Genomic DNA, 13,364 nt, shown 5'->3' with positions numbered 1-13,364 from the left:
GCACATGCACAGACATGCATGCATGCATGGATGGACATGTGCGCATGCACAGCAGAGACCCAAAGACTGGTGGCCAGAGGGAGGCGGGGCATCCTAACACTGGCAGCGCAGCAAGACGTAAGATCTTTTTCTTTTGTGAGCTTCTTTTTCGTCATTTGCAGGGAAACAGAAGCTCATGAAAGAAACGCCACAGAGATCTGACCTGGGGCGACGGTGCGCGTGCCGAGCAGAGAGGGCTCTGTGTGCCACCTCTGACATGCATGACATAGGTTTGCCATCACAGTAATAGAATAATACAGGAGACCTAGATTGAAATCCATTCTTCCCATGATCATTTACTGACTTTCAAGACAATCTAATTCACAGGGTTGGGCTGGTGAAAAACTAGAGGAGTGTTATGTATACTGAGACAAAACTCCTGGAAGAAAGGCAGAATATAATTCTAATCAGTATTTATTGGCTAGCATAAGAGTTCCACTTTGAATGATATAATGTGAAAATAATATCAGTTTTATTTAGCAATTTGTATCAGTTGGGTCCTAAAGGAAATCAATCCAGTTTTTTGGAAGGACAGATACTAAAGCTGAAGCTCAAATACTTTGGTCACTTAATGAGAAGAGAGGACTCATTGGAAAAAACACTGATGTTGGGAAAGACTGAAGGCAAATTTTATTGTTCACATTTATTGTTCACATTTATATACCGCCCTATCTCCCTAGGGACTCAGGGCGGTTCACAGGCACTTAAAAATACACATAAATACAAACTAAAATAACAAGTAAAAAACTTATTCCATAGCCGAATTGTTAAAACCATATAAATAATAAAACCCATTTAAAACCATAAAATTTAAAATCTAATCCAGTCCCGCGCAGATAAATAAGTGTGTTTTAAGCTCGCGACGGAAGGTTCGGAGGTCCGGAAGTTGTGAAGTCCTGGAGGAGTTCGTTCCAGAGGTGGGAGCCCCACAGAAGGCCCTTCCCTTGGGTGTCGCCAGACGGCACTGCCTAGCTGACGGCACCCTGAGGAGTCCCTCTCTGTGAGAGCGCACGGGTCGGTGAGAGGTGTTTGGTAGCAGTAGGCGGTCCCGTAAATAGCCCGGCCCTATGCCATGGAGCGCTTTAAAGATTGTCACCAAAACCTTGAAGCGCACCCGGAAAGCCACAGGTAGCCAGTGCAGTCTGCGCAGGATAGGTGTCACGCGGGAGCCACGAGGGGCTCCCTCTATCACCCGCGCAGCCGCATTCTGGACTAACTGAAGCCTCCGGATGCCCCTCAAGGGGAGCCCCATGTAGAGAGCATTGCAGTAATCCAGACGAGATGTCACGAGGGCGTGAGTGACCGTGCATAAGGCATCCCGGTCTAGAAATGGAGAAGGGTATGGCAGATGATGAGATGGTTAGATAGTATCATCAACACAATGAACATGAATTTGGGAAAACTCCAGGACAGGATGCGGAGGCCTGGTGTGCTGTGATCCAGTGGTTCCGTTGTGACCCAGGCCCAAGTAGGTAATAAGAAACTCAGTCCATGGACAAACAAACAAATTTTATTCGAACAGCTGGGAATTACTTCATTCCCAGCATTGTTCAACTCAAAGTAAAACAAATGCCTCCCAACACAAATTCCTCAGTTATCTCACAAATCTTGGTCCAATTAGGTAAACTGCCAAAGATCCTTCCTGGCAAATGTCCAGAAGCCACAAAAACAAAGATGTAGACAAAGCAGAAGACAAAGCAGAAGATGCAGCTACTACGTTGTTTTCAGGCAAAGCTCAAACGCTGGTGCTGGTCTGTTTTAAGCCTTATGGGAGGGGCCAATCATCTCTTGGCCCTACTCCCAAATTGTCTTCTCTGCTTGAGCTGCTCTTGCCTTCTGGCAGCTCTTCTCATGCATGCATTAGGAACAGGCTCCTCCTATTCCTCTGCCTCACTACTATCAGTCTCTGGAGTCCACACCTCACTTCCCGATAGCCCTGGCTTCACCTCAGCCTCATCACTGTATGACTCCGTTGCCAGCTCCGTAGGCTGCTGATGGACCACAACAGGTTCGTGAAAGATTGGGCATGAGTTAGGGACTGTACAATAACAACCAGTTAGAGGAATAGCAATGAATAAGTGTAAATTATAATAAACTAAGATACCTCTAAATCCTCCTCTTCACATATATCAGCAGTCCCCAACCTTTGCAGATTGGTGGCCTGGCAGCAGGGATAGAGGAGAACCCGCCATGCAAGCAGTGGCCTGGACCACATATGATGTGTGCGCAGCTCGATTTGCACAGGAAATCGATGCCACTTGCACAGCCTGATTCCAAATAGGCCACAGTCTGGTGGTGGGCCATGGCCCAGGGCTTCAGAACCCCTGACATATGATAAATGTAGTTCTTTAGCATGGAAATTATTTTGTGCAGTTTGACAAAATTTAGTTTGATCTTTGGGCTTTTTAGGATCAACGGGAAATTTTGGTGTCTCACTTGATTCAGCTATAAACAACAAATCCGTTCTTCAGTGCTAGACTTAAGAATGAATAAACGTGATTAATCCAAACAAGGAAGATTTGCTGTTATGGAACTCAGCAACTCAGCTAGATGAGGAAATACCCAGTCTATGTATTATGTCATACCTTCTTTGAAGGAATAGGCTTCTGGCCCAGAATAATTCTGAGCTCAGTTTTGCTCCTGGGGTCTCAAAATGCTTGTGGCTATGATTCAGAGTATTTTTCTAACTTTGGCTGCAGGATCAAGACCTGGCTATTGTCATCCATCTGTTGGTAACTTGCCAATTATGTATTAATGTATTTTTCCAGGTGGTCTGGCAATTGCAGTTGATGGATACTGATATGCATGATATTGTGTGGGTGTGAGAGAGGAGGGGGGGAAGTGAATGCATACTTCAAGATATGAATAATATTTTTTCAAATCCAATTATCCCAAATTCATTTCTGAGCTTAGTGCTGAAATTTGTTAATGACCTAAGTCATACTCTGGCTGTTTTATATGTAACCTAATAACACCAAGAAGCAGATGTTTTTCAATTGGAGTCCCAAACTATTAGAATGCATTACCCAGTAGTAGTCAGTATATATTTCTCCCTCTTTTTCAATGGCTTACAAATTTATTTTTTAGGTAGGATCTCATTATTTCTATGTGCTTCATAAATTGGATTTATTGTGACTTGATGAGAGTTCAGAGCCACAATACTTAGCTGTTGGCTGCCTTTCTAGTTGTGATGTTTCCATGATGCTTAGGGAAGATGCACAACAGGAAATGGGAACAATTAAAGTCTCCTCCTCTCTCCAACTTCTTTATTTCTGGGGCGGAAAATCCATAGAGCATATGTTTTGCATCCAAAAGTTCCAGGTGCAGTTTTTCTCCAGATAGAATTAAGACTCTTCTTAAGAGTCATATTACTCAGGGTTATTTCTCAGTGGAAATTACCATCTTGTGATCTAAAGGCTGGATTTTTGTGATGGGATGACATGTGTCTTGCTGAACAAATTAAGGATTCTGAAAGAGAGTTGAGAAAAATAACACATTTTGATGAGCAGAAGGAGAATTAAGTACCCTTCAAAGGAAAGGACTTCAAGGATGTGTGTTGATGCAGTGATAGAAAACAAACTGAAAGCCTTTCACGTAAGCCTTGCCTAATCATGCAACAAATGTGTGTGTAGGTAAAAGAAGGTTCCCACCAAGTCATCAGCAAGGTCTAATTTAAGAGTCTTCTAAATTTATAAGTGTAAATGGGTTCTGTGCTAATCTATAATCTGTATATGCAAATTCATGGAGCCACACATTACTAGTGTCCAAGAAAAATAGCATGAAGCAGCTAAATGAATTGTGAAAAGAGAAAGGTATACCCTACTTTCATAAATAAAACTGTAGTGAGGCCAGATCTAAAGAACATGGAAATATTTTAGGAATTAAGTGCAAAAATCCTGTAATAACAACTGATAACGCCCTATTCTTGGAATGTTTCACTTGAAAATTTTTGAAATTTTATATTTTTTAATTTTAAAACTATTTAATTTTAAGTTCATTCTAATTTTAATGTTAATTATATATATTGTTTGTATATTTATTATGTTGTACACCACCCAGAATCCTTCTCTGAGAAAAGTGGGCAGTTAAGTAATAGGAAATATAAATTAATAAACAGAAAAAAAATCTTCAAACTGTTCAAAATAAGTGTCATTTGGCAGGTACAGAATAGCCAAAATGTTGCTTTAAAGAAGACCTGAAGCCAGAGGTGGTATTCAGCAGGTTCTGACCAGTTCTGGAGAACCAGTAGCGGAAATTTTGAGTAGTTCGGAGAACCAGTAAATACCACTTCTGACTGTTCAACTATCCGTAGTTATTTTCTTGGTTTTGCTCTTGAATTTTCTTTTGTAAAGCCAAGTTATAAATATAAACAGTTGGGTTTTTTTTTATCTTTATGGATTTGCCTCCTTTCCAGGGTTGACCTTTACTTTTTCTGAGAAAATATAGTTGGTGAATGTATGTGATATGTTTGCATGTATACTGTAAGCTGAGAGAGTGACTATTTGTTTATGAGATAAGCTTTTTCTGTAACTTTCCGTAACAAGGGAAAACAGAAGAAAAAAACCTAAAGAAATAACATCTGTGGAGTAGTTCATGTAGCCTCTTAGTCATATATGCAGGATTGCCTTAACTAGACAAAATTGGCAAACAGATCCACTTGAGAGAATAAGATTTAACTTGGCAGAATGTTAGAGCCACAGCTTTTGAAAAAGAGTACTTATCTTTACCACCTTTCCAAAGCTGATGACAAAGAGCCAGTAAAACTAGAAAGATTCTGTTTATTTTGTAACAAATAGAACAGACTATTTTTTGTGAAAGTAATGGGTAGGCTCTTAAGAGTATTTAAATAATGAAGTCCCTACAGTGAATTGTAGAATGACCAAAAAAAGAAAGAAAAAGTTCTTTGTGGTATATTGTTAACTACTTTTAACATTCCCACTAATCCTGCAGCTGGACTTCATCTGAAAAAATGAGTGCAGTGTTAACTCCTTCAAAACCGGCAAACTGATCCTACAATTGTTTTTCTGGCATCAGAGAATACCAGTTTTGCAAGTTCCTCCCCTTTTCTGGAAAGCAATCAATAAATAAGAGAGTCAATGCTGTTAAGAAGTGAATGAAAACCAAGGGAGTTTAATTAAACACAGAAATGTAAAAAATGTAAAACAAAGTAGACTATTTGGTTAGTTCTAAATTGAATTAAGAAGAATTGCTTCCTATTTCAGTTTTATTTTTCTTTGTATTCATAAATCTAGTTAACATTAAAAACCTAATAGCGGTGGTCGGTTATTAAGAAAAAATGTTGGGCATGATGTAGTAAAAGCTAGGTCCTAGAGATAAAAATGTCTTAGGATGTTTGTACACTATATATTTAAATCATAAAATTTTTAAATTTTAAAAAATGTAGAAACATTGCAAATGCAGTTTTATTGACGCTTTCTGGGAGGTACACAGTACAATTTAAATCAACCAGATTTTTGTGTTTAAGCTTCAACCACAAAACTATTTCTGTACCCTAAATCAGTTGGCCAGGAATTCTAGGGTTACGTCTTCTCCAGGCCATCAGTTTAGAGAAGACTGCCCAAGCAGGATAAGGTTTATAGCTAAGAAAGAGGGCTGCTTTGTTAATATTGAGTCTAATGCAGTTTTGTTCAGTGCAATTATCCTGTGTAGTTCAAAAGATACAGCTAGCTTAGTTAATGTTTTCTGAATTCATAATGTATTTGGGCAGAATGCCATGTAGATTTGCCAGTATTGAGAAAGACCTTTAAGAGACCTATGGTAATTTCACTTGCAAATGATAATATTATTGTTAATTACTCATTTGGGTCATCCTTTGGGAAACAGAGGTACAGGTAGTCCTCAACTTTCGACCACAATTGAGCCCAAAATTATGTTGCTAAGTGAAACAATTGTTAAGTGACTTTTGTCCCATTTTAGACCTTTTTTGCCACTATTGTTAAGTGAATCACTGAAGCTGTTAAGTTAGTAACACGATTGTTAAGCGAATCTGGCTCTCCCATTGACTTGTCAGAAGGTCGCAAAAGGGGATTATATGACACTGATTATATAGGACACGGCAACTGTTAAAAATTTGAGGCAGTTGCCCAGCGTCTGAATTTTAATCACGTGACCATGGGGATGCTATAATGGTCATAAGTGTGTGAAAAACAGTCATAAGTCACTTTTTTAGTGTTGTAATTTGAACAGTCCTTAAATGAATAGTTGTAAGTTGAGGACTACCTGTATGTTCTCTTGCTGAAGAGATAAAATATGCTTATGACTGAGGGATCCTCAAACTGTAAACGCTCAGCTTCTTCAGTCGCCCTAACTCTACTCCGAATTAAGGGATTACAGAGTTGTGAAAAGGGAGTTATGGATATTGTACTACGAAATGTAAACTGGATTAACAGACTGGTACATTTTTTTTTTAATTGAAAAAGTTTTAGAACAACAATTAAATTTTCCCCCTCCCCCACCTTCCCCCTCCCCCACCTTCCCCCCTCCCTCCAAAACCTCCTCCCCCCCCCCCGACTTCCCGGAGCAAACACAAGGTATAGTTCATTAAACACACAGTCATACATTAAATTTTTAAAATCTAACACAATTATAATCCTTCTCTCCCACATAACCTGACTTCTTCCATTAAAGTCAGACTGGTACATTTTTAACTAATACAGTTTTGCTTACATGATGTTAATATTTCTTCCCAGAAACACCCTACTGAATGACAGTCCTCTTTTTCTCAGAAGGAAGGACTCTGATATATTGATCAGGTAAGTAAAATGGAGGATTCTCTTGGTTAAATAAGCTTAAAGTTAATTTTATTCTTTATTTTATTTTATTCAAAAGGTCTTTGATGAGCAGCCCCTCAGAATTTGGGAACAACCAAGGAAATGAAAGATAGCTTTTCATTAGAAGTTCACTTACAGTTAATATGATGGTTCCTTATTGAAATTTGCAGTGATAATAAAATAATACCTTGCTGGATCAGACCAAGACCCATCTTAGAAATGTTTTCCTCGTTTCTTTGGGTTGTTTTCAAGCAGGAAATGGAGGCATTCTTCTCTCTTGCTATGGTTTGCCTTCAGCTGTGATTTGGAAGTAGCATGCCCCAACCTGGAAGGAAACATTGAGTCTTCCAAACAACAGCTCTTGACAAACCTGTTTTCTATGTGTTTATCCAGTTCCTATTTAAACTCATCCCAGTTAGTTGCTATCCCCACATCTCCTAATACTGGTAGTCCTTGACTTACAACAGTTAATTTAGTAACTGTTCAAAGTTACAATGGCACTGAAAAAAGTGATTTATGACTGATTTCCCTGCTTAATGACTGTTGAAGCATCCCCATGGTCACATGGTCAAAATTTGGGCACTTGCCAGCTAGCATGTATCTATGATGGTTGCAGTGTCCTGGGGTCATGTGATCACCTTTGACCAATGGATCCACAGTAGGCCTGCTCTGCCAGCACAAATAGGATGTGTTTGTCCTAGTAGGAGGAGGCAGTTCATCAGGTAGAATGGACCTATGCCATTAGGGGCTTTAAAGGTCATAATCAGGGGTGAAATGCTCCCGGTTTGGACCGGATCCCTGATCGGTAGCGATGGCGATGGGTGGTTCGGAGAACCAATAGCAAAAATCCCTGTCCCCCCTATGCCCAGCTGAGCTGCGTGATCATCAGAGGTTGGTTTTTTTTTACTTTTAAAAGCATTTTTTCTTTGGCTGAAAAAAATGCTTTTAAAAGTAAAAAAAAAAGCCTCTGATGATTGTGTGGCTCAGCTGAGATTGTCAGAGCTTTTTAAAAGCATTTTTTTACAACCTCTTCGGCTGAAGAGGTTTTAAAAAATGCTTTTAAAAGTAAAAAAAAAAACTTGGCCACGCCCACAGAACCGGTAGTAACAAATTTTACATTTCACTACTGGTCATAACCAACACTTGAACTGCATTCTGCCAGTGAAATTGGCAGAGTAGAAGTATAATATGGGCCATCCTAAGGCCCTCAAAGATTGGTCTCATTGTTGCACTTTGTACACCAGCTAAAGCTTCTGAATGAACTTCAAGGGTAGCCCCATGTAGAGTGCATTGCAATAGTCTACATGAGTGATAACCAGGGCTTGAGTGTCTGAGTGCAGGGAGTCGTGATGCAGGAACATAGATGCATAGACTTCATAGACATTTTTTTAGAAAAATAAAAAATGTCTGTAAATCAGTGCTTGTTTGAAAATGGGCCTGCAAAAGAAAAAGAGAGAGAGAATTTAACGGGAGAGTAGGAATGTTGGCAGTTACCAGTTTGCCTTCTGCTAAATGGATCTGACACATCTGGCTGCACCAACTATAGTCCCTATTTTTGCAAGAGCACAGCCTTCCCTCCGTGTGGTTTTGATTTTGTGAGAGTGCACATCTTATACTATTAACCAGAAGAAAAAAACCCTCTGCTCCAGATTGTGGTCTATATCAGGGGTCTCCAACCTTGACAACTTTAAGACTTGTAGACTTTGCTGGCTGAGGAACTCTGGGAGTTGAAGTCCACAAGTCTTAAAGTTGCCAAAGTTGGAGACCCCTGATATATATCCAATATCTTGAATCATATCATGCAAATGTTAATATGAAGAAGGAATCCTTGAAGAAATTTTTATTCTTCACATCTGGATGTTTTCATTTTCTATTTCCACCTGCAAATAGAGGAGCTGTTACTCTGACTGGAGCTCTCCAAATTCTACTACCTATATCAGGGATGTCAAACTGGCGGCCCATGGGCCAGATGTGTCACATGCAGGCCACGCCCACCCCAGCTCAGCAAATGGGGAAAACGTTGCAAAATGTCATGTGATGACAACGTGATGCTGCGAGTTTGACACTGGTGACCTAGATTTTACTTTTTTTAATTAGATTTTTATCCTGCCCATTTTTTCATACCCAACTTAAGGTGGCAAACATATCATAATACCCCTTCCTCCTCCTGTTTTCCCCACAGTAACCAATGTGTTAGATGGGCAGTGCTGAGAAGAGAGAGTAATTGGCCCAAAATCAACAACCAGCTTTCATGCCTCAGACTTACACATCTTAGCCATTGCACCATCTGCATTTCCATTATATGAGTTATTGATGATTAGTTCAAGGCCATCATTTCAGCCAGCTTCATTTAGGTCTCATTCTCATGGTCAAGAATTGGATTTCAAAGAGAGCTCTTGCCTCAGATACAGTCCATCTGTTTTACTAAATGCCCAGCTGTAGACATGCAACATCCCCCTCCCTCACCCCACTTTCCACATTGCTTTCTGCAATAACAGGTATAATTGTAGCAGGTTCCTGAGAAGCAATCTGATTAGCAGATGTTAAAAGGGGATGTTTTCAGCAGGTTCTTGGTGTGAAGTGGTAATTTGAGAGATCTTGTGCATGGGCTTGCTGGGGTCTGATTGATGGGCTGTCTGCCTTTGACTCTGCCTCTGCTTTGGGAATTACATCATTTCCATAGCCCCCAACTGTTTCCCTACTCCAATGAGGCCAGGTGGAAATATTTATATGGAGAGCAGCCAAGTACCATTTATACAGCTGGAAGGCTGCTTTTCCCATAACCAAGACAAAATACAACAACTCCTCCTTTTTCACAAGACACACACCAGCTGCATATCTGTTCAGGCCCATTATCATATGAAGGCATACAGCCTTGGCAATTAAAGAGAGGAGAGTTTACTGTGTTTTGTCTGCAATCTCTTCTGATAAGTCTTCATTGTTCCATTGCATAAATTACCCTACTTTATTCCTATTCTACTTGAAAAGTAATAATTGGGATCTCTGGCAATTGGTGATAGATTTGATTTCATCTCCTTTGTTTATTAAAATTATGTTCAGCAACATCAGGTCCTGTTATCTTCTGTATAACATGCTTTTAGGTACATTACCCCCTGTCCTGGCAGATTATAACATGTAATCAACCTTGTCTGGGCTCAGAAGCGAGCAAGTCCAGTTACTACTAACTGGTAGTTCCAGGACTATATTCTAGTGAGAAATGTTTTTTAAGAAAGTTCCATAAGAAATCAGCAGAAAATATCTTCCATATTACTATCAAAAAACCTAAGTGGATAAATATGTGAATTGACTTGGACTTGTAGGAATATTTACTTTTTTAAATTGTTATATCTCAAATAATTAATATGTCTATTAGCTAAATGGATCCTGCCGAAAAGCATCTTTTCACCCCTAACAAAACTGTTTTTGAAATAGGAATGGCATTGTACTTAAAAAAACAGCTCTCTTCATTTATTCAAGGGTTTTTTTAAAAACCTATCTGGAAAGTTTTCTAAGTAAGCAGAAAATATTATTTTATTTTGGCAATGCTTACATTTGGCTTCCACATTCAATGCTAACTAAAGTTATTGAAGGGAATCTTCAGTAACTAAATATTGAATATTAAGAAGTGTCTGTATAATATCCCTCATCCCTGCCACAACTAACCAACTTTATTTCTATAAAGTGTGATTAACTATGTGGAATAGAATGTTGGATTAAAGAAAATAAATAAATAAAATAAATAAATAAATATTGGGGGGGGCAGTGTCTTCCAAAACTTTACTCTTTTCATTGTGTTTTAACATATAAACACTGCATGTTATTCCCATAATCCTGAGTGTCTGTGGATATATTCTGCACTACTTAAATGAAAACAGGAACGCAAGACAGTCTTTGTTTCTCAGTGCTAGTGCTGACAACATTGTCTGCTGTCGACTCATGTGTTTTGTCTACAGTCTCCAGCATGAGACTTATTTGAACTTAAGGCATTATGGCTGAAATAGCTGGCCTTAAGTTTGAACTTCCTCTTTTTCCATCTGTCACTTGTTTCTTACCAATTTCCCTAATTGGGTGGTCTCAAAACTTAAAACTTGAAAACTCTTTTTCAGCTATTTGTTTGTTAGTCTTTCTTTCTTTCTAGACAGATATTGATATAATTTTCTGACAAGAATCACTACGTGAGCATTTCACCTGTTTAAAATTATTATAAGTTTTTTCTACGCTTTCACTTCGTCTGTCCTGTAGATAAACTGAATAGTACTGTTTTATCTTATTAAAGAGAGTGATTAATCTCACAGGGCTATGCTGTTCATAGATTCAGTTCAAATATGTTCAAACAAACTTATAATGTGGATAGTTATACAGGAAAATGGAAGGCCTGTAAAGTACCCCCAACAGACATAAATGGTTAGCCCCCCCCCCATGACATCAGTGCAAATTGGGTGGTCACAGTATTCCACAGTCACATCACCACAATTCGCTATAGGCTTTTTTGCTAGTTTCTGGCATCCACCACCAAATCCAGTTGCAGCACCCATTCAAATGAAAGGGGTTCACTTAATGATCATAGTGTTCGCTTAACAACCCTAAAAAAAAAAAGGCCAGAAAATTACTTCTGGTTATGTAGCTGCCTCAATTTACTGCCACAATGACTTAAGACAGTAATTCAGGTTTAAGTCAAGGACTACCTGCATCAAAAGGTTCTAAGGCTGTGATGGGGAACCTATGGCATGCGTGCCACAGGTTGCACACAGAGCCCTCTCTGCAGGCATGCGAGCCATCACCCCAGCTCAGCTCTGCAGTGCATGCGCACGCACCTTCCACCAGCCAGCTGATTTTTGGGTCCCTGCCATGCATGCGAGGGGGGGCACACGGGGGATCGTGTGTGCATGGGCAGGTTGCACACGTGGGTGTAAGGCATGCATGCATGGGATGCAGGGGGGGTCACATGTGCATGTGTAGGGGGGCACGCATTGCATTATGGTGCGCGTGCTTTCGGCACTGCCGAAAAGGTTAGCCATCATTGTCCTACAGCATCAAGGAGGACATTACCCCAACCCTAGTCTCTCCATAGTTCATCCACACGTGGAACCAGTGCAGTTACCATTCTGTCCTGGTCTGAAACCTGACTGTCAAAGGTCCACCTTTCTCCTTCTCCTCCTCCTCCTCATGATGGTGGGAAAAAAGTCCCATGCAGTTTATTTCTGCCAAGCATTCAGGTTAATTCTCAAGATGAAAAACTTTGCTGCTATAGTTTTCTGTCCTGAGAACACTTTTTACACTCTTTGTTTTGTTTTCCGTGCCTTCCATCTTTTACATTAATATAATGTCTTTTTAAAGAAAATGCTCCCAGAACTATAGTAATTTTTCAAATGCAGCAATGCCAGCAATGGGTATAAATGCACAAGACAGTATGATGCTGGCCATTTTATTTTAAAATCCATCCCTTATTATTCTCAAAGCAGAACAGCTGCTGAATCCTGGCCAACTGTAAATCAACAGATGGCCTTTGAGAAATAGAGGAAGGTATCAACATGCTCAGTAGATCCACATACACACACACACACACACACACACACACACACACACACACACACAAATTGAAAGGGGCAAACTGCTAAATATTTCTGTTGTGATCTTGAGAAACAAGAATGAGCAAGAAAAATTTAAAACTTATGTAAAGAAGAAATAATGTAATTTGCCAATTTTAGCATCTGTGGATATGTAATTTATACATATATGCATGCACGCATGCACACACGTGTGTATATATGTGTGCATGTGTATAAAATTTCACATATGTATCTATGTGTAGATATGTGTGCGTGTGTATAAAATTTCAAATGATTATAATATTTTGCCCTCAGAATCAAAAACTGATACATTTATTGTAGCTAAACAGTTCAGTTGTCACTATGCATACATTTATACTCAATCTTTAGAATTGTTGTGCTACAAGTAAGTTTTTCCAGTGGATATGTCAATTGCTATATTCAGAAACAGAGTTCCCCCTGTTTTTCCCCCCTATGGAATCTTTTTCTTCTTTTTTCCCCACTTCCAAAGAATTGGATTATTTTAAAAACAATTTGATTGTTCAGGACAATTCTTATTCTGAAAGTTTTATCCTTAATAATGTAATTTCTGCTTTCTACCTAAAGTAATTACAATTAATGCTTGCATGCTATGATTTTTTACAAGAGAAGAAAAAAGAATTCACGTTGTTTCCTTCTGAGGTCCATTGGTAAAGATTGATGGATCTATTCCTATCTTCTGACCAATTGATCAGGACCCAAAGCTGGCAGTGCAGTGAAGAAGGTGACAGTCTATTTACTCAGGAAGAGATTAGATTAGAAACAAGAAACTGCCCTGTTTTCTCTGGAGAAGAGACAAACCTAAATATGTTTTTTTCAGCTACAAAGAACCTCTGGCCATGAAATTCAGTTTTAGAGACCCACCAAAAAACAACATAGTATGAAGGAGCTGAAAGAAATCACCATTTTCTTCTTTGCTAAATGCTGAGCTTGTTGATTGAAAGGT

At 39.2% G+C, this 13,364-nt stretch overlaps 1 protein-coding gene across 2 annotated transcripts in view; it reads left to right on the top strand.

Annotated features, from left to right (window-relative positions):
- LHFPL2 (LHFPL tetraspan subfamily member 2) overlaps positions 1-13,364 on the top strand; it is a 140,356-nt gene that overhangs the window by 84,717 nt on the left and 42,275 nt on the right. Inside the window, exon 2 of one of the 2 annotated variants that reach the window (XM_058169363.1) lies at positions 6,750-6,812. The exons of the other annotated variant lie outside the window; for it this stretch is intronic. The gene's annotated coding sequence lies outside the window, so the exon portion shown is untranslated. The remainder of the gene's footprint in view (positions 1-6,749; positions 6,813-13,364) is intronic. 2 annotated transcript variants of the gene reach the window in all.

This window comes from Ahaetulla prasina, chromosome 2 (genome assembly GCF_028640845.1).
Source record: "Ahaetulla prasina isolate Xishuangbanna chromosome 2, ASM2864084v1, whole genome shotgun sequence".
NCBI lineage: Eukaryota > Metazoa > Chordata > Lepidosauria > Squamata > Colubridae > Ahaetulla > Ahaetulla prasina.
The sequence above is the reverse complement of the archived record's forward strand: the minus strand, read 5'-3'. Positions and strand labels throughout refer to the sequence as shown.